The sequence below is a fragment of the Desmodus rotundus genome, chromosome 9 (assembly GCF_022682495.2).
Source record: "Desmodus rotundus isolate HL8 chromosome 9, HLdesRot8A.1, whole genome shotgun sequence".
NCBI classification, from domain to species: domain Eukaryota; kingdom Metazoa; phylum Chordata; class Mammalia; order Chiroptera; family Phyllostomidae; genus Desmodus; species Desmodus rotundus.
This window is the reverse complement of record NC_071395.1, coordinates 17,400,987-17,428,105: the sequence shown is the minus strand read 5'-3', so window position 1 is coordinate 17,428,105 and position 27,119 is coordinate 17,400,987. Positions and strand designations below refer to the sequence as shown.

At 37.5% G+C, this 27,119-nt stretch overlaps 1 long non-coding RNA gene across 1 annotated transcript; it reads right to left on the bottom strand.

Moving 5' to 3' along the window:
* Nucleotides 1-21,145: 21,145 nt before the first annotated feature.
* Nucleotides 21,146-25,639, bottom strand: LOC128779274 (uncharacterized). The gene is made up of 3 exons (XR_008425170.1): nucleotides 25,598-25,639; nucleotides 23,217-23,290; nucleotides 21,146-21,482 (listed from the first exon to the last, which is right to left on the bottom strand). It is a non-coding gene; the product is annotated as an uncharacterized lncRNA (long non-coding RNA).
* Nucleotides 25,640-27,119: the final 1,480 nt, after the last annotated feature.

The window sequence follows — 27,119 nt, the reverse complement described above, 5'->3', positions numbered from 1 at the left end:
AAAATGATGGCATAGCAGGAAAGGGAAAGAAAACCAATGGTTGTTTTTACTTCTAGTCCTTTCTTACTAATAAGTAATCCAAAAATAGAAAGTATTGGTAGCACATGATTGTATCACAAAGTAGAAAAAAAGATCAGTTGAATTAGTTGTGTGCATCATTTCTACTGTCTGGTGAATACAAAATACATGTGCACATACAAACCACAAAATAAGACCTGTTAAATATCAGTGACTTTATATTTGCCTTTAAATCTCGCATTGACTAATGTAAAATGAACAGTAATATTCATACTAATGATGCTAAATGTTCATTTTTTTCCTCTACCTGGAATGACATAAATGATAAATCAAAAGTGCCATGACAAGTTGAGAGGGAGGCCGAGGGGACAATGCAAAAGCTTTATATTTTGGAATTTTGAATGGCACTTTCTTTGCTGCTTTTGAACAAAGGGCCCCAGGTCAAACTTACATGGAAAAAAATGGGTACCAATTACATGAATATTATATTGGCAGTCCACAAAGTTCAATAATTCAGTGGAGTTTAATATGGACAGGCCTAAAACCTTAGTTAATAAAAGCATCTCTAGAATAGTTGAAAGGTAATTTATGCCACATTTGAGAAAAATGAAATGGCAAAGTGATCAGCTCACCTAATTAGACAACTAACATGTGTGAGAAGTTGCATTAGCACTGGCTGGTGTGGCTCAGTGGATTGAGTGCCAGCCGGTGAACCAAAGGGTCTCTGGTTCGATTTCTAGTCAGGGCACATGCCTGGATTGAGGACCAGGTACCCAATGGGGAGCGCATGAGAGGCAACCACACACTGATGTTTCTCTCCCTCTCTTTCTCCCTCCCTTCCCCTCTCTCTATAAATAAAATATAAGAAGTTGCATTAAAGAGCAAACTAAAATATGCAGTAGTCTATACACATGCTAATAGCCTAAATAATAAAAAGAATGCATCTAAATGATTGACAGCAAGAGAAAGCCTTGAAATAACTCTTCACTGAAGATGGATGCATAAGACAACCCAATTAGACATAGTGCTATTTATTTACAAGCTCTAAAGCTTCGGTGGCAAACACAAGGGCCGAATCCCGCCTTCCACCTTCTTTTTACCCGGCAGCAGCACCAAGCTCTCGCTTAACTGTTAAGGAGTAGTTACATTTATACAGTCCTAAAATTATATTTGGCCCTTTGAAGGCAACCACAAGGATGATGTGGCTCCCCCTTAAAAGTCAGTTTGACACCTTTGCTAAAGGAAGATTAGGAAAAGTTACATGCAAAGCATACTTCTAATTTGTATCGTTGATGTTTTCCAATATTTGAGGGGTTTTATTTCAGTATACATGTAACACTCCAAAGTATCCTCATTTAAAAAAATAAAAATTTATAATGTCCACCTCTTTTAGTGACAACTGAGTGTGGTAATTTAGTAAGATGACAGAGTGTTACGAGTTCTGCATGAGGACATCAGCCAGTTTACTTTGAGGCAGAGTGACTCACTTTCACATCAGCCTTGTAGCACTTGTGATCCTCTCTTAGAAATAAGTGCATGCGAACATTTGCTACAAGGGTGTTCATTGTCACATTATTTTATTTACAATAAATGAATAGATGAATAAGTATTTAACAGGTCATCAATTAAACAAATTCTGATTTACCTATACAATGGAATTCTCTATCTGAATACAAAATAGTATGGTAGATCATTACAAAAGATATAAGAATACTGATTTTAAATAGTTTATGCTATGTTGAATATAAAGAGTAAATTAGTCAACATTATTTAAAGTATCACCCCATTTTTAAAAAATATAGCATAGTTTAATTTAATTTTATTATTTTTCTTTTTTTAATTTATTTTTTCTTTACATTTTTTAATTGTTGTTCAAGTACAGTTGTCTCTATTTTCTCCCCACTACTCCCCTCCACCTCAGTCATCCCCACTTCCCACCCTTGATCCTACCCCCCTTTGGCTAATTTTAAAATACAAAAAACTTAAGCATGTATGCCCAATTGTTAATGCATTTTCACTCATGGTCAAATGTGGTTAATGCTTATTTCCTTTTTATGCTTTTATATATATTTTCAAAATGTGTACCATATACAAATTTCAGTTTTTTAATTTTTCCAAAGAATAAAAACAATTATATTTAAAAAACAACAACAACAAAGTGCCTCAGTATAGTTACAAAGGACTAAAAAATTTTCAGGGTTATTTGCAAAGAGTATAACTGCCCATACATAACCCCCAGTGCCCTATATCTTTGTTACCCTCTTTTATTTTTCTCCTCTGTGCTGGTAATCTTCTCATATATCATGTATATTTGTTTACTGTCTTACTCCCCCTCTAGAACATAAAGTCCATGAGGGCAGAAATTTGTGTCTGTTTGGTTCAATACTTTATCTTAGAGCCCAGATCAGTACCTAATACATATTTTTTTTAACATACAAGTATTCACAAAAAACATACTTGATGAACAAAATAATTGATTTACCAATTTGTGGTACATTACTGTATATTCTACATCCCCCTCTAAACTTTCAGCTTCTTAAGGAAAAGCAATAGATATTTTCTCACATCTTTCTGTATGTTCTCACACAGTGCTGTGGAGTTCACAGACTTGCCTAGGGCTGTGCTGTTGATGAGCGGGACCGAGGAGATGATGCTGAAAGACAGTGACAGTGAAACAGCCTTTTCAAGAGAAAAAAGCAATAGGAAATTGTGGTTTGCGAAAATTCCATTCTTAAATAATATGCAAGTGATAATAGAGCTAGAAATATTTAATGGGGTTGGAAAGGCTTTAGAGTTTATCTTAGTAGTTATAATAGAGCATTTTAAATTGGAAGTAAAGTAGGTGACTGCTTCCTGTCAAAGCAAAGGAAAAGGAAGTGTACTTTGCTTCCTAAGCAGTAAATAGAAACCAATGAAGCTGATAGCCCTGTAGGAATCACTTACTCAATTCCCAATTTCCAAAAGCGTTTCAAAGAATATTGTTGAATGGGTATTTGGAGCTCAGTAAGCATCTGAATCTCTATTATTTGGCAAATTTTCCCAGCTCTATTACTAATACTATCCACTATCATTTCCCACCTGAATTGTAACAATAGATAAGTGATATTAGAAGTAGTAATTTAGTTTTTGAGATAATATTTTTGTTCCTGGAAAATCAAACAGAGCTATTAAGTTAAAGAAATTTTTTAAAGTTTCAAAGTAATGTGTATGGTGAGAGTCTATTTTAGTTCTATATATTTACATATACATAAAAAGGTGTGGAGAGACAAACCCCAGACTGATAATTATGATTACCCTGAAGATTGATGTGGTAGTGATGGGGTAAAAAAAATAATTAGAAGAGAGGGAATGAAGATTTTTCACTTTTTACTTACCTGTGTTCATACTGTTCAATGTTTTAACAAGTAGCATGTGTTACCTTTGTAACTAAAAGTAAAATAAAGTAAGTATGCCAGGGCTACTCATCTAAAGAGCACTCGAAGCACCCAGAGTGAGTCAGGAATGTGGTTCCAACAGGCCGGGGCACCTTGAAGTCCGGTAGCCAAAGAAAGGTAATGGAGCCATGTTCTTAGCATTCAGTTCCTCATTGTAGTGTTTCCAGTGGACCTTGAACTTGGTGGTGGAAATTTAAAACAGCAGCATTTTCTGAATCCCAGGTTTTCACAGCCTAGTATGGCAGGTAATAAATACTGTTCTGGCAGTTCCTGCAAAAACTGCTGCCTTTTTATCTGCCTCCAAATCTGATGCTTCTGAATTTGAATCTTCACATGGGTTCACCTCAGCTCCTCAATAGATTCCTCCGACAGAAGTGTCTTCTTCAGATGGTATAGTAACCTGAATTGTGGTCTCTCAAAATATTTGCCTTCATCCTAAATCTTGGAATTTGTGAATATTACCTTATATAGCAAAAGGTGTGATTATGTTAAGATGCTTGAGAGAAGGAGCTCATCCAGGATTACATTGGTGAGCCCTGAATACAATCACATGTATCTTATACGAATGAGATGGGAATTTGGGAGACAAGCACAAAGACAGGGGAGGAAGTGATATAAAAATGAACACAGGGATTGGAGTGATGCAACCACAAGCCAAGGAAGCCAAATCAACATAATTACCGTGTATCTTTAGATACTGTAGTGGGCTGAACAGAGCCCCCCAAAATTCATATCAACCTGAAACCCTAGAATGTGACTGTATTTGGAAATAGGGTCTTTGCAGATGGACTTAAGGCAAGAATTTAGATGAGATCATACTGGATTAGGGTGGGCCCTAAATCCATTGAAAATATACCTTTACAAGAAAAGGATACATAGAGACAGAGAAGGTCATGTGAAGGCAAAGGTAGGCAGAGAGTGGAGTGCTGCAGCTCAGTTGTAAGCCAGGGAACACCTGGAGCTGCTAGAAGCTGGAAGAGGTAAGGAAGGGTCCTTCCCTAAAACCTGCAAAGAGAGCACAACCCTACGTACACCTTGGTTTCAGACTTCTGGCCTCCAGAACTGTGATAGAATAAATTTCTGTTCTAAGCTGCCAAGTTGGTGATAACTTGTTACAGCAGCCACAGAAAACTAATGTAGATGCACAGTGGAGAATTGCAGAGGCAAACACCATCCCATCGGATGCTTAGTTCTAAGCCCCAGATTAAAGAAATAAATTACTTCTGTCTTCTATGCATTGAGCATAACTGAGGGCCACAGACAATTGAATAGAGTGTCCAAAAGTCTTTCAGATCCTCAGTAAGTCTGATATATCATCGATCCTAACTACTATCTTAAGTACACCAGCATTTCCCCAACTTTTGCAGATTATAGTTCCAATTACAATTCAATTTATAGAGCCTTGCAGTGCTATTATGATCTGTTTGGTTTATTTGGTGCTGTGAGGCAGCCACTAGTCTTTGAAGGTGGTCTTGAGGAGACAGAAGGAGCTTCCTAGTTCTGGGTCACCTGGTGTCACTAGGCAGTAGAAAGGCCTCTCCAGCCCACAGAGATAAAGAGGCTTCACAAGCCTGTCGGCCTGTGGTGGTGAATTGGCCTATGGTGCTGCCCAGTTGCTGGGTGACCTTCATTAGGGAAGGGGAGTCTTAGTAATGCAAAGAAAAAGTCTTCATGGGCTGGACCCTTTCTGTGACTTCTCTCTGTTGACAACCCCTGGCCTTCTGGTGTCTCTCAGTGGGGAGGAAAGGATGGTCCTTTCTGTGAAATTTTTAACTACTTATGGTAATCAGTGGCATTCTGTTTCAAATAAATCCATTTTGAAGTTTACTTTTTCCAAAAAGATATATTTCTCTAGATCAAAGTCACCAAATTTTTTACGTAAGGGTGTGATAGTAAATACTCTGGTTTTGCAGACCATAAGGGCTTTGTCACAACTGCTCAACTCTGCCGCTTCAGCAAAGGCAGCCATATACAATGTGTTAAGAAAAAAAAATAGGCATGTTCCAATAAAACTTTACTTCTAAAAAGAGGCAGCTGGCCAGATTTGGCTCATAGCATATAGTTTACAGAACTCTGCACAAGGTTTTAAAATCTATTTGCATAAAGTAATGCTAAGTAGTTTTTTATAACTCTTACTTTAAACTTCTCATATTGCTATCTCCTCCTTATCATTTTGGATTTTCTCCTTTTTGTTCTTAAGTTACACAATGGTTTGCCTATTTTTGTTGCCTATTTTTTTTTTAAAGAACTGGCATTTATATTTATTTAATAATTTGGGTTTTTTTCCCAGTTAGTTCATCAGTTTTTTCCATTTCATAAAATTTCCCCTTATTGGTGTAGTTTCTGCTTTATGAAAGTTAGTACCATGTTATTGGGTGAATTGTAGTCATTAGCACTATAAGATGTCATTTTGTGTCTCTTAATGCATTTGATCTTAATTCTGTTGTACTTTCTCAGATATCTGGTATTTATTGTAGTGTTCAATTATGATCTGTTAATCAGTCCAAATTTTTATTTCAGTGGATGAGTTAAGCTTATTTACATTTATTGACATGATCAATATATCAATATGTTTTGCCTTGGTTCTGTTTTATACAAATAAATATACCTATATACACATAAACACGTACTAATACTTTAAAAGTCTTATGCTAATATCTTTTAATATTACCCTTAATTCTATTTTTGGCTATAGTTTATTGATTCCCTACTTTGAGCTATATTGAAATTAAGTAGTAATCTTTCCTTTCACCTTACCCTTTTCTACAATATCTGATATTAAGCAATATTCTTTTACTCCTAATTAATGCTTTTAAAGCACTCAACAGGCTTATTCTTCTTTTCATAAACATGGCCCATATTATCTTCATTTTTAATCATTGTTTTATGTCTACATTGTCAGAAAATATAGATGTTAACATTATGAACTGCAAAACCTCTCTAATTTTTTTGGTTGGCTGAAGCTCATTCTTTAGTAAATTACTCAGGTAGAGCTTGTGGGAACAGTATTTCCTAAATTTATACAGGATCACAGCCATTTCTTTTCAGCCTGTGTGTTGACAGCTGATTTGTCCACAGGGAAACATGGCTCACATTTTCTTTCTTTTGAGTATCTTAAATGTTACTTCATTGATCTCTGGAATAATATGTTGATGTTGAAAACTCCAATGACAACCTGATATTCTTTCATTATGAATGGTTTTGTGTTTTACCTTAATGCCCAAGGGATTTTTTTTAAATCCGATATTGTTACTAGACTATATCTTGATGTTTGCCTTTCTGTGTAAATTTTCCAAGGTATTCGATGTATATTTTAATAAAATTTTTAAAATCTTTCATTTCAAGAACTTCTTAAATATTTAGTTGTTAGATTATATTCTGTTCCCTTGATTTGATTTTCATACAATGACTCCTATCAAAAATATGTTGAACCTTCTCTATGAACCTCTATCACTATCACTTCCCTTTGAATCCATTTTTAATCTCTTTCCTAACTTACTTTTAATTTTTTCTATTTCCATCTTTAATTTCTATTAAGGTATCTTTTTAAAATTTTTATTGTTATTCAATTTCTATTAAGGCATTTTCAGTAGTTTTATTCATTCCTGTATTTTTTGTACTGAATGTTTTATTTATGAAATAACTTTTTAATTCTTTATCTTTTCTGAATCTGTCATCTTTTTTCCAAATTTTGCTTTTCTCCAATTCATTTGTATTTTTTAAAAATTTCATTTATGTTTTTCTTTCATAAAGTCTATAATTTTCTTAATTTATTTTAGGTAATCTTGAAATATTCATGCATTTGGCTTCCTAATCCTGCTGTAAAAATTTACCACAAATTTAATGGCTTAAAACAACACATATTAATTATCTTGTAGTTCTGGAAGTCAGAAATCCCAAAATGGTCTCGCTGGGCTGAAATTAAGGTACCAGCCAGGCTGTGCTCCTTTTGGAGGCTCCAGGGGCAAGTCTGTGTCTTTGCCCTTTCCAGTTTCTAGAGATTACCCACACTCCTTGGCATAGTCTCATTCATCCCTCTTCAAAGCTAGCAATGTTGAGCTGAGTCCATCTCTCCAGTTCCCCCTCTTCAGCCTCCCTATTGTACTTATAAGGACCCTTGAGATCACATTAGGTCACCTGGGTAATCTAGGCTAGTCTCCTATTTTATTAAATTTGCACCTGATTAGCAACTTAATCCCATCCACAACCTTAATTCCTCTGAGTCAGGCAACCTAACATATTCAGAGGTTCAGTGGGCCATTATTCTGCCTACCACAATTAGCATACAATTTCCAAATGTTTTGTGGGTGTGTTATTTTTGCATGCTTTTATTTTCTGTAGGAATATTATTCTCCTTATCTGTTGTTTTAGTAATAATACTATATGGGGTCTATCATAATCGTTTTATGCAAAGATGTTTTTGCAAAGGGGGTATGAACCAGAGAACTCTTCTAGGTCTGTAGTCCCTGAGCTTCCTTTACTGTTGTTTTCAAACAGAACCAATGTGATCTAGGGCATTTTGAGATCTGCCTCTTCCCTAACCTTTATCTGAACTGCCTAGTCCTTTGGCTTCACTGTCTTCATCCTATTCAATTTAAATTCCACTCCAAGCAGTTTCTGCTCACTGTAGGGCTTTGTCTTGGAAGACAGATTAGTCTTGATAGTTTTGAGAGTTCATAGGCCCTGATGCTTCCAGCACCATTAGATTTGGTAGCAACATAATCCACTGTACTCCCCTTTGAATTTAATCCTACAAAAACCTGTCATAGTGTTCTTCAACTACTGTTCTCAAATTAGCTCACTGCTCACAATTCCCAGAACTAAGACCAGTTGTCTTCCCTCTGCTTCTCTCCACAAAGATATGGCTACAACATATTGTAAATTGTTGGTTTCTCACCACTCCTATTTGCAGGTTCAGGATGCCATTTCATATAGTTTTGGATATGGGTCTTATAGTCATTGCTTTGTCTATTTTAGTATATAGTCTGAGAGATTCAAAATCTAGGCCATGGCATCTTACAGATTCCTCTCTCCCTTCTAGGGATATCAGTAGAAGAAGTGTATACATCAGGTCCAAACTTCTTTTGAGCAATGAATGATAGCTCTGTCATGTGTGCCTGTTGGAATGAAGAGAGAGAATGCTGTTTAGTACTATGGAGCTTCCATTTCTTTGACTTGACAATTGTAGAGAGACAAACAGTTCATTCAGAAGGGCTGCTTCTCTGGTATAACCTTCCCTCTTTCCCACCAAAGGAGTTCGTAGCCCAGTTCACAGCTTGGATTCGTTCATCAAGTTGTTAATTGCTCATTTATTCAGATATTTATACTTTACTCTCTCTCTGTTGGATTTATTCTAAGAGATATAAAACTTAATGAAACTTGGATCCAACTCTCAAATGTCTTAAGTCTAGTATGAAAGATGAAATAATTCTACAAATAACTGTAATATAAATGTTATAAAAGTATGTCCTCATAGAAGAGGGCCAGAAGAAATAACAAAATAACATTTTTTTCTCTCTACCTCATTTCCATCTGAATTGTCCCAATAGCTCAAGGATATACTTTAGGTAGACCAGGAAGCCTTGGGTTCAGCCACCTCAGGAGAGGGGAAGTGATGGCTTTGTCCATCCGTAGGGATGTTCCTAAGGGAGAATTTGTCTTTCAAAGAGCGCCTGTTTAACAGCAATTACCATGTGATGATTCCAACATTCTGGCAAGAAAAGGAAACTAAAAATAGTCTCCAAAAGAGAATTATGACAAAATAAATATGGGCTTTTCTTGGGGGTAGGGGGAAACCCTGAAAGAAATAGTTTTGAAAGTAAATAACCATGAATAAGCCTGGAGACTGTTTAAGAACAGCTGATTGAAAACTCAGGAAAAATGTTTGCCTCAGCCCAAAAAGAACAGGCATTTGAAAATAAACACTAAATGCCTAAGTGGCAAAGGAAAGAAGCTATTAAAAAAAAAAACAAAACAGAGAGTGGGTCAAGGGATCTTTATAGAGAGGAAAATAATTTTCCAGGAAGAAAAGTGGGAATCCTATAAATGTCACAGGTCAAGGGTACACATAATTAAACATGTCCAAATTGCTTAACTACCAGGGCACCTTGCAAAGGAATTCAAAACCAAACACAAAAGTCTTCCAAGAAAGAAAGAAAAGCAGGTAAAGTATTAATGGAATTGCTTGAGATTCAAGATAATAAGGTTGTACTCAAGCACATGAAGACAATAGCAAAAAATAAATGAAAAAGAAAAAAGTGTTTGTCCCAGTATTTAATGAAAAAAATTAATCTTATGGAACTCTCCCATTTTAAATTGAATTTTAAACAGAGAATCTGTGCCAGTTAGCTTTTGCTGCCTAACAAAACACTCCAAAACTTAGCTGCTTAAAGGAGCAATTATTTACTGATCAGGATTCAGTGGGTCTGGCCCAGGGTCAGGTGGGCAGCTCCTCTAGTCTTCTCTGGGTCACACTCGTGTGGCTGCAGGCAGCTGATGGCTCAGCTGGAGATGGATGGTCAGGTGTAGATAGACAGCCTTACTCACCAGACTGGAAATCCTCAGCTTCTCCTCCCTGGTCCTCCTTCATGTGGTCTTTCCAGCAAGCTGGCTCATGACTGCTACATCCTTGTTTGAGGATGACACATGCAATCACAGAGAGCAAAGCTTAATGTGCAGACATGTATGAACCTGAACTTGGGTGTTATTTCCTTATTTCCCATTGCCTAAAGCAAGTCATTTAGCTATGCTCAGATTGAAAGGAGCAAGGCCAAACTCCACCTCTTGTTCTGTTAGAATGGCAATCACCATACGAAGATATGTATATGTAAAGATAGCAGGAATTACTGTAGCCATCTCTGCAGACAATCTACCACAGTTTGCCCTCTGGCCACAAAGTAAATTTTCTTCCCACCTGCAAAATGCATTCTCTCTCTTCTCCCAAAATTCTATCTCATTATGGTATCAGGCTTGAAGTACAGGATCTTCATCTAATCAGGTCCTGACACAGATAAAGATCTTCAGGTTCAGCTCTTCGGATATGGCTCCTTTTTATCCAAAGATTTCTACATTAAAAGTACCCATCTACTTCACACACACACACACACACACACACACACACACACACACACACTATGTAATAGTGAGAGGGGATAGGTAACGACAACAGACACTCCCACTCAAAATGGAATTCAAAATACCAGAAGTACAGAGCAGTCATAGTGGTTTATAGTCATATGAAATCCTGCCAAGTAAATATTAACAAGGTCTTCTACTCCTGGAGCAGGGCATGTTCCTGAGCTAGGCACCAATTCTAATCCCCAGGAATGGTTCCCAAGTCCATTGTTCTGTGCTGCTTTTAGATATGACCTTTGGAAGGCAGAGGCTTCCTTTGGTTTTGAACTGTTTCTATTCTTTTTAGCAAAACCTTGCAGTGCTCTTTGATCAAGCTTTATGACTTCCCCCAGGAAGCAGGATTCAGTCTATTCCAGACCCCAACAGCATCCACAAATTCTTCAGAAATAGACACCCTCCGTTTAGGCAGCCTGTCAGGCTTACAGGGGAAAGTACCCTTAACATCACTAAAACCCCTTTGCTCTACCTGAAAGTGTCTATTAGGCACCACCTTAAACCCTCCAGAGGACTTGGAAAAGGATCAGATAGCCATACCTTGATTTAGCCTTTACCAAGAAACCACTTATTTTGAGAATCTTTTGCTATCTGGAGAAACTAGAGATGAAAACATTTTTTTCTAATCCAGAAAATTTGGCTTCCCCATACATCTCTAAATTCTGCTTGCCAAATCATTCTTTCTTCTTTTTTTTCCCCCCAGCTCATCTTTCTCTTGCAGTATCATATTCAGGTGCCGCTAGGAGAAGCCAATGGATGCTTATCCATTTGGCCATAAAATCATCCTTGGAATGTCTACAAGTTTATTGGGTACATTTATTTTTATATGGTGACAGTTTTGCTGATTATTTTGCAGCTACATAACATGGATCACCATCTTCTCAGCCAGCTATCGCTGTCTCCTCACCACTTTCCTAGCCTCTGCTCACAGCCTGTTTGCCCTTTTTTTTTTTTTTTCCAGGCTTTACCATTAGTTTCCTCCTTGATTTTTCATCCTCTGTTTGCTGTGTGATCCCAAAGCTGTTGCTGTGTGTTCTGAGTTTTGTTGCAGCAAGCTGCCACTTCTGATACCAATTTCTGTATCAGTTCAAGTTTATTACATAATAAACCATGCGCATAAGACAGTGGCTGTTAGATAACAAGCATTTATTTTAGCATGGTCCTATGGGTTGAGTAGGCAGTTCTTCTAGTCTGGAGGCTGGAAAGCCTAGGATGGCCTTCCGTAGATGACAGGGCTGAGCTGACCTGGGATAGCTGGGTATCTCTCCACATCGTTTCCCCTCCTCAAGGAAGCAAATCCAGCTTGTTCACATGGCAACAGCTTTCCCAGCACAGGGAAAGAAGATGAACCCCAATGTGCAAACACTTTTCAAGCCTCTGTTTGCATAACCATTAATAACCTATTGGCCAAGGCAAGTCACATGCCAAGCCCATCTTCAAGGGGTGGAGAAATAAACTCCACATCTTGATGGGGGAAGCAACCAAGCCACATTGCAACCGGGTGTACTTATAAGAATGAAAAGAATACTTGTGGCCTTCTTTGCAAACAATCTACCACATCAGCTAGTAATTATAGTTCTAACATCAAAAAAAGCACACAAAGCCTGGTAGACTGATTGGTAAACTAGATACAGTTAAATCACAGGTCTTTAGAAAATCTTCAGGAATAAAGAAAGGGACATATATAGCTTGCCACAGATGGCCACAGGGCCTGGGAACTGTTGGATAACCGGGGATCACACCTCCATTCTGTGTGAACATCACTAGAGAAGGTTGTGGGCAGTGCAGAAGATGAATATCAACTGATGGAATTCTAAACAGCACTGAGCTCACACTTAGCGGCACATAGGATCAATGAAAAGCAGTATTGTACATGCCCCCACTGTACAAACATCCCCTTAAATGTATTCAAATGAATTAGGTCAAAAGCAATATCAAGGGCACCTTGAAGAGAAGGCAGTATTTCCCCAAATGACAACCTGAAGCTTAAGGACTGAGATGGGGCGGGGGGAGGGGGGAGTTAATTAACTTAAAGGAAGCCAAAGTTCTGTCTCCTCAGATATCCCTAACACTCAAAATTTTATCTGCTGAATGGAACCATAGAAATGTATTAGATAATTTCAGCTGCCATTTAGGATTGTATACCTCCTTTTCCTCTTCTAGTTATATCTTGTAAGTTTCAGGAATTTGTTCTCCATTGAATTATGGATCTTCCCAGAGCATGAAGTGTGGAGTGATGACCCCAATTCTATAAACAGGAAGCACTCTGAGTGAGAGTCATAATAAAAGGTAGAATGTCTAAAAATAACCTACTGGAAGAGAGGCACCATTTGTAACCAATCTAAAAAATGCTACAAGAATGCATAAAGCTATTTCTTATTTTATATCATAGTTAACATGAGAAGACTAGAGAGAATACATTAAAATAATAACTTTTTATCTTTCTTGTTTGAACTCTATAATTCATTTTTTCTTTGTTTTGTATATAATTTTTATAAAATTAAAGCAGATTACACATTAGAAATGACAATAACTAAAATATGGACTGATTCAATATTGTCATAATTAATTTACTTGTAACTAAGACAATATAAAACATACATATATGCATCATTCTGGGATTACCTTTTCCAAAGTTAAATAAATGATACTCCTGTGACTGGATAAATAAAGTCTTTCCCCCAGGAATTTGCCCTGGGAAACAAATTTTGTTTAGCCCTTTTATAAATGATTAGGAATGTAGGGAGAAACTTTTCAGGTGTGTAAATGGCTCTGGATAGTTTGCTAAATAAAAATAAAATGGTGACATGATGGGAATAATTTGCAGAATGATCAGGAAAAGTCGAAGAGGCCTTTGGAGTTTCTATGGTTGCAGTCATGGAACAGATGACAATCCAAACAAGAGAAGGTGGAAGGCAGTGAGTGGTACGGGTCTGATTCTACTCTACAAATACACCAACAGATTGAGCAAAGATATACTTATGGGAGACAGAAATGAGTCTAAACTCATTAAGCATTCTTTACAAAGATTTTGTTTTGGCTTTAAACAAATCTATACATAAACCCCAAGTTAAACACCCTTTCTACTTACTATATGCCTTGTTTAACTCATGTTTTCCAAAAGGGGGTGAAGGGGAATTAAATAGACCTATTACACTGCATATTCCTTACTTAACACATGATTATTATCCTCCTCTCCATAACTGTGTTAACACGTATTATAGTATAATGCAACTATTAAACATTTAGATAATGAAGTCGTTTGACGGTGTGACTTCAAACAGTGTGTCAACATCTATTCTATCTTCCCTGATCATTTTTTCTGTTTGTTCATTGCTATAATGCCAACCCCTGAAAAAAATAGTTGGCGTACATAATAGGCACTTAATAAACATTTTCTAATGAATTAGTGAATAAATGGAAAATATTTTTGTATGTGAGAAACTTCCTGATTGAAAAGAGGTAGCTCCAGGCTCCCAAGGTGCCAACTATTAGATTCTCTTAATAAAGATCCGTTACCTTTGTTCTTGTGTACATCCTAGTCCTTCCACTCTTCAGAACTCATGCTCAGACCTATATCTTTTCTTAAGATTTCCTGCCCACTGCAGCCTTCACTGGTCTTCCAAGTAGACTTTATCAGCTTAACATACAGCGTGTTTAGCTCTTTTCCATTGTTCACTTTTGGTTCACATTTTCTGAATGGACTGTGTAATCTGTTGGGAACTGCCCTGCCTGGTTTCAAAAACTGTAACCCCTCCTGGCTAAGGCTGAGTAAAAAGACCTTGGGACCATAAGCCACTTAGGAGACAAAGCTTATCTTCCCTGGCAGGGGTGCTGCCTCTGCCCCCTTTCACTTCACTTTGCTTGGCCCAGGGTGGATGACTTGTTAGCCAATAACGGGTAAGATTCCTCAAAGGAGGGATGGCGTAAGACAGGCATGGTCATGAAGGGGCCCTGAGGGAAGGACTTGGGGGGCTATAGAAAAAGGGGGTGATGGACTCTTGCCCCTCGACTTTGACATAGCCTGAGCCCTCATTCTGTCTGCAAGGAGTCTCTTAATCTCTTGGCTGCCTTACTTCCCCTCCCTGACTTAAGCCTGAAACAATGCCTTAAACCTGAAACAATGCTGGAGGTGGGTGCAGCCCTCTGCTGGAAAGGGGAAGGGGGTTCCCCAGGGTGATGAGGCCTAAGAAAGAATGCATAAAATCCTATGAAACCTACTTTGCTAATACCCTCAATTTAAATGATAAGGGTTCAAGCATGAAATGGGTTTGTTCCTCAAAGTTTTATGGCCCTTTAGCTATCTGACCCTGACTCTAAATAAGCCTTCATAGTTCTTTAAATGTTATCTATTATTTGATCATTTCTGCCCAACAATGATTGATGAGCTTTACTTATACGCCCTGTATTCCTGTGCAAATTAAACCCAATAAAAGCCTGTCCAGGCAAGGGAAGGGGCCAGCCCTCTCTTTCACTGAGAGAGCGGTGGTGTCATCCCTTTTCCTCCACAGGATTTCTGTAGTCCATGTGAATTTGTCTCGTCTCATCCATAACGCTGCGGACACTGTGGGTTGGTGTCCGCATCAGTAATCCTTTCAAGCTACGTCTTCTCCATAATTTGTTAATACAGAAATTAACAAGACATGGTCTCTGTCCTTGAGAAGCTTACTGACTGGTAGGAACACTCATGTAAAATAAATGAGTTCACAGTGTCAAATGGTAGGTGTTTCGGTTGGTCCTCTTAGCCATAATTCTACCCTTCCTTTATTTGAAGAAATTGGAAAGCTTACCTTTTCATATGTGCTTAAAACTAAGTTTCTGTGTCTGAACTCAGACCCACCAGATACACTTGAATGTGAGGTGGCAGCCACCTTCATGTCTCTGTTGATACCAGCCAGCCAGGTCATGCAGGTATATTTGTGGTGACCAGACTCCTTGCTCCAGTCACAAGCTTTACGGCCATGGGGGAAAGCATGGCAGCAGCAGCGGTTTCTCTCCTCTGGGAAGCAGCTGTGGTGGTATGACCTTCAGATCCATAGCCCAGGGATGGCTTTCTAGCTTCTCTTTCTCCTACTCTGTGAGCATCCGATCCCTGAATTAAACACTATTTAAAGTCAGTAGTAATTTTTATCTTGCGCTGATCCCAGTTAATTCACATGGTATGGGACCAATACATAGAGAACAGAGTAAGGACACTAAAAAGAGAGCAGGTGGCTCTCCCAGAGATAAAGAGTAAATATTAATGGAAAATATTAATGGAAAGATAATTGTTCAACTGAGTCAGGCAGATAAGGGGTGGAAACCCTTCCATGTAACCCTTAGTGCTCCTAGTAATTCAAGAATCAGAGAATGCCCTGACAGCGGCTCAGCTGGTTGGAGCACCACCCCATATACCAAAAGGTTGTGGGTTCGATCCCTGGCCAGGGCACAAACCTAGGTTGCAGGTTTAATTCTCAGGTTTGTTTTCCCAGTAGGGGTGCATAGGGGCGGACGCAACTGATTGACCTTTCTCTCTCACATTGATCGATCTCTCTCTTTCTTCCTCTCTCTCTAAAATCAATAGACATATCCTTAGGTAAGGATTTCAAACAAAGCATCATATAGTGTTTATGCCAGGAAACTTACAAAAGTTCCACTACAGCCCTTTTACTTTAAAATGAAAGAAAAACACAGGGAGGGACTTTTTCTAAAAAATAGAAGATACAAGTCCAGTAGGCAACAGGGCCCAGGGCAGAACCAGACCTTTCAACATCGAATCTATTGTTCATTGAACATGACTGAATCTGTAATTTTTATGAAGCAAAATTATGTAGAAGAAATATATAGATATTTCTCTATTTATCTAATATATGCACCACGCATGTCAATATGATGTTGGCGTTGATAGTTGATAGTTTCTACAAAATTAACAGAATAGTTAAAATGAGCAGAAAATGTTTCCAAAGGTATATTGAAATGGGTAGCCTCAGTGATAATAGATGAGAATCAAATCCTTCTAACCACTAAGTCAGTGTTAATATATCCATTGCCTATTTTTAATAAATATTGATTGTCTCTGATTCTCAGCAAATCTTCTTCCCCCTCTGAATCCATTGGACTTTCCCAGCATTGCTCTCAAGCAACATAAAGTTAGTGAAGGCAGCATTTACATCTGTGTGTTCTGTGAAGTTCCTTCAAAAATATTCACTTACGAATCAGCTGCATTTCTTTAGGAAATACCACGGTTTATTGTTCTCTGTGACACTCCTGAGTCCGTAAATAAATAGATTGACTTGAGAATGCTCCTCCTCCTATTTTGAGTATGAGATTTTAACTGTCTTTATTACAAGAGTCAATAGTCTCTTCCTTTAGCAAACATTCAACTAGGTGGAACACTGGAATCTCACAGCTGTGTGTCTTATTTCTGGAGGAGATGCCAAAAGACTTCTTGATACAGACCCTGGTTTCAAGTAGTTTGTTATTACCTTCATTAGTAAGCCAATGAGATTAAAGTTCTCTTATAAAGTTGTAAAGTTAGTTAGCAGCAGGAACAGGGTCAGCCCTTGCATTTTCCTGTCTTCTCAGTTTCAGTCACAGAATTCACTCCTCAGTTTCACTCTCACCCAAATCCTGAGCAATCCTTAGTGGAGGTACACAGCTTATGTGGAGCTCTGTCCAGAATCCAAGTACCAGTTGCCTAGTGTGGGCCCCAAAAACCTGCAGACCCATAATTTTCAGGTTTGTCCAGCCTTCACCATGATTATTAAATCCTGATGGATGGGCACCTGTCTTTCCTTACTTGTATCCCATTCCTTCTGTGCGACTGAGCCTTGCATGAGTCTCAGTCTGCCTTTGAGGACTGAAGGGAGGTGCTCACACTGCGGCTATCACTTGTGAAGCCAATGTCGCTGTGGCTACAGCTTACCCCTGAACCTCAGTTCTGGCTGGCATATTGCTCCAAATAGCAGAGACCATCTAGAGCTATAGCATTATCCCCAAGACATGGGATGTGACAGCGGTCCAGACAGCATTCTCACAGGATAGGATGACTTGCATAAAATAACCGACTAAGATCCAAAGACAAAATGAAAATTTTTATTTCTATTTGTTTTTATTATAATTATTCTGTTTAGGTTTATATTTTGGGTTATGTTATGTAATATGCATATGTACTATGAAAGTAGTTCATATAATAATTTAAATAAATATAGAAATTTATATCAGAAAATTTTATGCTGAAAACATAGACATGACCAAGAAAATATGAAGATTGCACCCCAGGAACATAGTCAGATTCCGTCCACCAGGGTGCCCCCTTTGGCTATTTCTAGACTGTGAGGTCCATAAAGGTGTGGTTCATGACACGACAGCATCCTCATACCTAGCACTGTGCCTGGCATGGATCAGGCTTTCAATAAATCTTTGTTGAATGAATGAGTCAGTTGGATCAGTAAATGACTTGAAACTGGCCTGAATCAAAATAATTACCATGTATCTTTAGACACCATAGGGGGCTGAATAGTGTCCCTCAGAATTCATATACACCTGGAAATTTAGAATGTGACTTTATTTGGAAATTCCAGAAATACTTAAGGGAAGAATTGAAATGAGATCATACTGGATTAGGATGGGCCCTAAATCCAATGAGAATATCTTTGTAAGAGATAGAAAAGGATACACAGAGGCAGAAGAACAGTTCCTGTGGAGGCAGAGGTAGGTGGAGAGTGGAGTAACACAGCTTGACTACAAGCCAGGTAACACCTGGATCTGTCAGGAACTGGGAAGGGCAAGGAAGGTTTCTTTTCTAGGGCCTTCACAGGAAGCATGGCGCCTTGATTTTGGACTTCTAGCCCCCAGAACTGTGAGAGCATAAATTTCTGCTGTTTAACACAAAGTTTGTGGTAATTATTTATGAAACCCAAGGAAACTAATACAGATCCTGTATTTTAGATACCAGGCCTTGGTCCCATCAAGTTAGTCCTCTATTAGAACTGACTTACCTACTTTTCCTGATGAGTCTACTATAAAAATTAAACATACCCTCCATTGAAGTCATTCATAATGTGGAAGGAAATACTAGAATATAGCTCCCCTGACTCTCAGAGAAGCATTCTGGCCACTACACCTTACTATTTATAGGTAGAAAACTTATCAAACAAGAAGTTCTCACATGGTTTAAGGTATGGGTAGGCATTGTGAGTATGTACATAAGAATTTATAATGTAACCTGAAACTCTTTGCTCTTAAAATTGCTCATGAAGATAAGCTTCTGACCTCTGATATATGCTGGTTCCAGCCAGTTAACAATCACAAGACATATTAGATTTATTTCAGTACCTGATCTGGCCACGGTAGAAAACAGGAAATAAAAGGGTTGCATGTGTGTGCGTGTGTTTTAATTTGCCTTTGTCATTATTTAATATGACTGAGTATTCATCATGTGTATGTATTTATATAAATAAAATTATACTTAAATCAATTGAATTATTTGAAACCTTTAAAAGGAGGGTCTTAAATTTTATCCTACTTGTGACAAATATTTTTGATCTACCCTTTGTCGCCTTAATCAGCCCGTATAAACAAAACAATTTGTTTAAAACAACAGATGACCAGAATGTTTTTCATATGCTTTATAAGTAACTTGTATGACCATATTATGATGTGCTTGGCAAAGAAGAAGCACTCAAGAAGTGTTAAAGCTCCCCTTCTGGATTAAAAATGAAAATTAGCACTCAGAAAAGCCCCTCTCAATTTAGTCATTCATTTGCTTGTTGTATTAGTGACTGTAGTTGTGATTGAAACTATCATAACTTCTTGGATCTTGAGCTTATTAACAACCGTGGTTAATTTTGAGCATCTATAAAGAATGTTACTGATGATGTGAAATGGTCACAATTCATGGGGTCATTTCGTGATGATCACAAAGAAAGGGGATATCAAGCCAAATCAAATGAACTTTAATCTGTAAAATACAAGATTTTAAAAGAGAGGAAGAAAAAGAAACATCATCCTAAGGGTAGTAATGCTGAAAAGGAAGAAAGATTAAGAAGGATAGAAGAGCTTAGAAATAAAATTCTGATGAAGACAATCATAGGTGATCAGAATTCAATTATGCTGAGATCCTCAGACCTGTACTGAGCACTTCCTACGAGCCAAGCAGAGGATAAAAGTGAGTTAAACACAGGGCCCTGAGCCACAGTCTAGCAAACCCTTGGATTCTCTTTGAAAAAGAAAAGAGGGAGGAATCCTAAGATGCCTTTGTATCTACACATGGTGCAATTAGTTGAATTCCACTTAAAAAAAAAATAATCCCAGGAAGCAAGTGTTTGATGTATTCATAAGGGTCCACAGTATGTGACATGCATTTTTGAATACACATAGAAAGTCTCCAGTAAATGAGTGTTTCCGTGTGTTTTACTTAATCTGTGAACTAATAATGTGTGAAGAAAAGTGTTATAAAACCAAAGTTGTATTATCACAGAGAGAGCCAAGAACAAAGAATATGTAAGAATAGTGGTGTAGAGGCTAACAGCCAGAGATACGACTTTAAAAACAAAACTGAAGTTCACAAGAAAGTCAAAGTGGTGACTTGAGACAGAGGAAAGTGCCTTAGGGCCACCTCCCATTTTCTCTGCAGTGTTCAGTTTGATGTAGCGAACCATGGGTGACAGCCAATCAGATGGGTTTATAAGTATGGCCTAGTGTGACATTTGTATCAATTACCTGACTGACAATATAGAAGAAAAAAATCTGTGAAATGTGGTGATGTCAGAAAGTTGTAGGGGCAAAGAGAGGACTCAAGCATCAAATGATGGAAACGATGAAAAATTATTCTGGATGGCCAGGTCGTCGGGAATAAACTTATAAAAAGAGTATAAAGGTTCATGTTGGATTCAAAAAGTCAATCACACTAGTACAGGATCAGTGATCTAGTTGCAAGGGATTTATTCATTCTTTATTTTTTTACTTGATTTCCAATGTACATAATAATTCAGGCACATACACACTCAACCATCTGAGTTTACATGTAAAAAAATATTGTCCAAATTAAATCCTCTTTTATTCTACACAGACTCAGAGTTCATATGGTCTATTGTTCCATGTTCTGAATTTATTTTAAAGTCCTGTGAAGGATCTAGAAGCAAGAAACTGAAAAGGTTTTAATCAGAGGAGAAATTAATTCAGGAAATTGGTAGTGTCCTCAAACAACTGCAGGTATCGTGTGGAGGAAGGATTTGACTAATTATGTTATTACAGGAGATAGAAAAAAGACAATGGGCAAAATATAGGACATGCTTAAGTTGTAAATAATGAATCATATTCTTTCATTAGAGCTGTTCAGCAGTGATCTGCCTGCCTTAGGATTACATGAGTTCTGTGTCACCAGAAGTATTCTAGTAGGGGCTGGACGACTGTTGACAATAAGGAGTGGATAGTGGACTCTTTATGCCTTCTTCTGCTCCAAGGCAAATAATACAGATAATAGAAAAAATGTGAAATAAGGAGAGTACATATCCACATGTATACCATCACAGTAATGTCAGAGAGCCTTTTAAATCTCTGTAAAAACTGTTTTCAAACCTACTTCACTGTTTTCAGGAAAATTATATTAAACAACCTGTATAAAGCACCTGTCATATAATGGATGCTAAATAAATCATGAAAAAGTACATAATTACTATGATAGTAGTTATATAGTCTCTACAGAGTAAAACTAGCAAATACCAAATATCTTTCACTAGATAAGAAGAAACACAAAGAAATCAGGCAATGCCCATGGTGTTTTCTGATTCTGCTTCCGTAATGCAAAACTGCAGGTCATCCTCTGATTGCCTTCTGACTGCTTAAACAAGTGATCCCCTATTTGCGGAAAATTTTCGCTTGAAATAAAATCTTCATACTTCACAGATGAGTTAGCTTTACCTGTAGATATCAAAAGCAAAATCAGTAAATTAAGATTCAAAGTTCTAGTTTCAGACAAGCGCTTAAACATAAGGGTGTAAAAAGTATACAATTGAGAATGGGGATTCTTTTTTCTTAAATTTTGTTCTTCAAGTAGTATCTGAAGGAGGGGTCCCTTACAGAAAGAGAAATTTATCATTTAAGATAATCTTTAAATGTTAACTAACCCATGAAAGTAGATGCTTGATCGATAACTTTGGAAATTGCCCTTTTAGCTTTCCTTTGAAAAAGTAGACAGACTTTAGATAGTTAAGCATAGAGACTAATGTTTTGTTTGTTTTTTTTAATTCATTGTTATACCCTCTAAGTGTTGGTGAAATATGATCTGCAGTTTAGGGTGGGTATCCTCACATGTAAGTGATGCTGTGCTGGGTGTTCTCAATATGAACTTACTTATAAGTCACAACTAAAATGCTCATAATAAAAGCATTTAGTCTAGAGAGAAACTTGCTTGAACAGAGTCCTAAGAAAAAAATTGCTCTAGTATGGAAAGAGTGAGGAATTTAGCTTTACTAAAAGAATTTCAAAAAACAGTCCAAAATTATGCACAAAAATTATTTGCAGAAACTTCACAAACTTTTTTTTTTTTTAATTTTGGGAGCAGATGAACGACATTTGCAGTACTGAAAGCTATAGCTGTCACCTGATCTGTGAACTCTGCCAATTTCAAGGTTCTAGGTAAAACTACTAGTGTAGTGAGGACTGGTTCCTGGAAAACAGGAGAAATCTTATGAAAAGATGTTAGAAAGTTAATCCAAACAATGATCCACAGAGGCAGGCAAAGAGAAAGAAAATAAGAAGGGAAGGTACAGGCAGGAGGGAGACACGGGGGGAAGGGGGAAGAACAGTGACATTTGGTGATGAACCATATGTGCGTGGTTTGAAAGACATGACTGAATTGTTTTTGGTGCAGTATTATTCTGACATTTAGAATGAGGCAGTTTTCCATTTCCATTAATGTACTGCCAAATAGAAGGGGAACTGTCGCGAATTAAAGACTAAAGAAAGCTGTTCCTCAAAGTTGTATTAAATCATTCCTGATGAACTCATTAAGAACAAATTAACGAGGTAAATTGTACTAGGATTAACAAGCAAGAACACCCAAGTAAAATGCTGTTCCTTCACTAACTGTTGGGCAGCCCCACATTAAGCACTGCCCGCACCTGCTATAAAAGTGAGACATCTTTCATCTCGACAAGTCTCTTAGAGCTTTGTCTCTTAGTAAGAGATTTGTCCTCAGAAAGGACAGGTTTCCTCAGAGACAAGAGCCAGTGCGATGTAGTATCGCAACAGACCCCATAACAACAAGAAGACATTAGGGGAAATGACCCTTATTTATAACCACTTCCCACTCACTCCCATTTTCTGTAGAAAAAGAGGTTAAAAGTTCCCTGCTTTGTGTGAAGTAAGAATAGAAGCAAAGACAGGTTGTCTGTGATCAAGCCATCCCTCAGCCCTGCTTTCTAATGTCAGTATAGAGAAGATTATTATAACAAATCAGTCTCCTTATGTCACTTAAAATCAGGTAGACGTGATATGCTTGTCTTCACCTAAGGGTGGAAAGGCCTCTCTGTGGTTTTCAAAGACTTCCGACTTCATGTTTCAGAGGGAGGGCCTGGACGTTCTCTTCAGGGTACTCCTGGTCTCAAGATTTCAGGGTTCCCACTACTCCAAGGTGATTAGCCCTTTATATACCTGGTTGTGGAGCAACTCAGATTTGTCATTTCTGTATTGTTCTGGGCATTAAAGCTCTTGGCAGTGTAGACCAGCTGGGAAAAAAAAAACAAAAATCACAGCAGTTAGAATACATTGCAACATACTCCTTAATGTCCATTGGCTACATTATACATTTTCTTATCTTGAGTCCTATTCTAGAACTCAGTCATAAAATAGTCCTGGAAACATTTTGCATAATGATGCTCTGTCCTTTTATATCATATTCTTCAATGGCATTTTGGGAAGTCTTCTGTCATGGAAAATGGGGACTCAAGTCAGATCATTATGCTGCCCTCCATCCGGGCCCTAGGACATCTCTTTTTTCCACTCCAAGATATTCCAAGTACCTGCCATGTTGCTTAAAACACAGAAGATACATTGTAAGTGGTTTGTTCAATTTTAGTGAAGAACTAACAATAAAGTTTTGTACTTAAATTATAGCCCAAATTCAGAATTCTTCCCACATTTCAACAAACAAGCACTTGAAACTTCTGGAAATACTGATTCTAACTTGAGGTGTTATGACAATAACAGTCATGTCTTAAATGCAAATTAATCTGCTATCTTCTCTCTAATTTTTCATAGCCATTAAAGTGAAGCTCAGCTTCTCAAAAGTAATTCCTTCAGAGTACGTTGCTCTATGATTTTCAAAATATCTATTGATTCAATTCATTTATAAAAACCCTTTTTAAAAGTATAATTTCAGTTGGGTTTATTTTAAGTGACTGAAGCATTTACATTTATACAGCATTTTTAATCTCCTGATCTCAAAGTCCATTTACATGTTATTTATTTCTAACATAGAGCAGGTTGGAATTATTGTTTCCATATTAGAGACACTGAATAAAATACCTGTGTATATATGGCTTTTAGTAAATCACTCAGCCATGGGAAATTTGAAACTCTGAATCAAATCCGTTATTCTTCTTCAAAGAAATCACACTTCTATCTCTTTGTTTCTTAAAAATTTATTTCTATATGGTAATTTAGTTTCCCTCACAAAGCATCTAACCTCTGCTTACTAAACTTTAAATAAAAATGTGAATGTGAATGTCCCTACCTACTCCCCACCAACTAATTTTCAAGGTCATTGGATATGGTCATTTGGTATCACACCAGTGTGAAAATAAGTTCTGCTGAAGTGAACAGGACGCAGAGACGGGTATTTATTTGAAGCCTATATAGCATCTTACTCAAAAAGTTATAGCTTCTTTAAAATAATCAAAAGAACTATAGAGAATGCTGGCAAAGACATCCTGCCTAGCCATTTCCACAGTGAAAGATTGCAATTTGAAACATTATTATGACTGGACATGTTACCCCAACTTTGTTTATACTACATACTAAATGTAATATATCATAATCAAAATGTGTGAAAACAAGATGACCCTCCTTTGCTTTTTAAATCAGATAATCCCATTTGCTTTTGCTAGGCTCATGCTTGCAGTTTACTGATCTGATCATTATACCCACAGAAAAAGTAGCCTTAGCACAGGAGACGGTTCTAGAGAAGAAACCTAAAAAGTCACCTTTGCTTTGGTTTGTTTGATTGTTGTTATTTTTCAAACTATTTTTTTTTATCATTTGTCTTACAAATGTTTACTGAAGCAAACAAACAAAAAACATTTAAATAAAAGAACCTAAGTCAACAAGACTGAAAATGTTCTGGCCTGAGAGTGCATTTTTTCCAACTTTGTTCCTTGTCTGCACAAGGTCAGGCCTGCTATTGAATGTTGTTTCCCGAAATCAGGCTGCTTCATTTGTAATCTAAGTAAAGTCACCAAGGACCACAAATAGTCTGACCTCGTTGGAGCTGAGCTCCATGCTCTGTTAGCTGGCTAAGCAGAGCATAGTGAAGGTCCGTCTAACCCTGTGTACGCACACTTCCAGTGATTACTGCCTAGATCCACGCTTCTGAGGAGACTTACCAGGAAACGGAAGGAGGATCCCCTTTTCAGTCCTCCGACTTTATAAGCACCATCTGTATCAGTGTAATACTGCAATGAATACCTTTTCTAATGACCCCTTTACATTTTCCTCCCTGATATACATTCACACTCACTCACTTTACCATAGTAACATTCATGATTTCTTTTTTTTTAAATTTTTATTGTTATTCAATTACAGTTGTATGCCTTTTCTCCCCATCCCTCCACCCCACCCCAGCTGAACCCACCTCCCTCCCCCACCTCCACCCTCCCCCTTGGTTTTGTCCATGTGTCCTTTATAGAACATTCACGATTTCAACAGAAACGAAGGTATTAGGATTAGATTCTTTTTGTTAAAATAAAAGTATATTTTTGCAGTTAAATAGTATAAGATAGACACCTTTATTTATATGCAATTGTTTCTTTACTTACACATGAATGTAGAAATGCCTTCCCTCTAATATTGGGCTTGGATTCTGTGAATTTAAGAATAAAGAAATTTTGCTTTAATCTTTATGGTAGCCTAACATTGACACTGATCCTAATGGTGTATGTTAGTTGCAAATATCCAAGGAGAAAACTATGTCAACTCAATTAGCCCCTGACCACTTTGGTCTCCCCAGAGACCTTCAGGCCGGTTGCCAAAGCTTACTTTCCAACACAATTATATTCTATAGGTTTTGAAACTTTGACATATTTCACCCACCTCTTCAAAACACTCTTCAGTCTTCTCACTAGTTGTAAGAATCCCCAAAGTTTTAAGAATCCCCTTTATAGTCTTCTTCTATAATTTTTTGACAGGTCATAACTATGTACCTATATGATTATCATGTTTTATGTTATCTAAATTTGAACTACTTTACAGAAAAAATAAATTGTTTAATTTTATGTTTGGGAAATCTTGTTTTATTTTCCACACAAGTTGCTATAATTTTTAGCTGACTTCACACAGGTTCCCTTCCGGTGCCTCTCCAAGTACAAATATCCCCATTGAGAGGCATTCCTTATGACAGATCTGAGTCTTGACACCTCACCCCCTGAGACTGATGAATCTCATTCCAGATACTTTATTCATGTCTCTTGATAACCACCACTAAATTCTTTTCCTCAGATTTGGCTCATCACCCTACATCATCAAGACAGCTCCACACCCATTTTCTAGCTGCAACCTCTATGTCTTCTAAGCAGTATATACTACTTCTGCTAAAATAAATCTCCTTGCAGATCTAACATTTAGTTTGTTCCCCAAATCCTAGTATCTTTTCAACGCATGCCCCAACTGGTAAGACTCATACAAGTGAAGTTACTCCTTCATGCTTTGTACGTGCAACCCACTATCACGAACTATCTTCCCAGGACCATTTTTGTGTATTTGCATACTTCCGTGTCTGTCATATTTTTCCCATAGTCCTAGAGATAAGAAAGTAACATCCTTAAGGCTAGAAGAAAACAGACCTCACTAATAGTTTGCTACTGCTAAGCACAGTGATAACTCACACTCATGCCGCTTGCTTATTGAACAGCTTTGTCCTTTAAAAAATATTTTCCTCCCATTTCTCATTCTTTATCTCTTTAGAGGAGTAAACACTTAATAAAGAACCCAAGCCAGTTTCCTCAGCACACCCTAGTTATGGACATGGGAAGCTCGCGAGGTACCCAGGAGTTGTCCCAAAGGAAGGAAAGGCAGGATGTGAAAGTTATGGTTGTTAGAGTTGGGGAAACTTGAGTTCGAATGTCAGTTTTGCTACTTACTAACTGTATGATAGTAAGTGACAAACTTTCTGAGCTTCAATTACTATAAAGTAAAAATAGTAATAAAGCTACCTTATATGCTGACATTTTACATGTGAAGCACATTTAGCAGAATACCTTCCATATAATAAGTATCAACAAAGGTTACCTTTCATTAAAATTTCACATACTACATTTGACCATCTCCTGTGGAGCTAAAGTC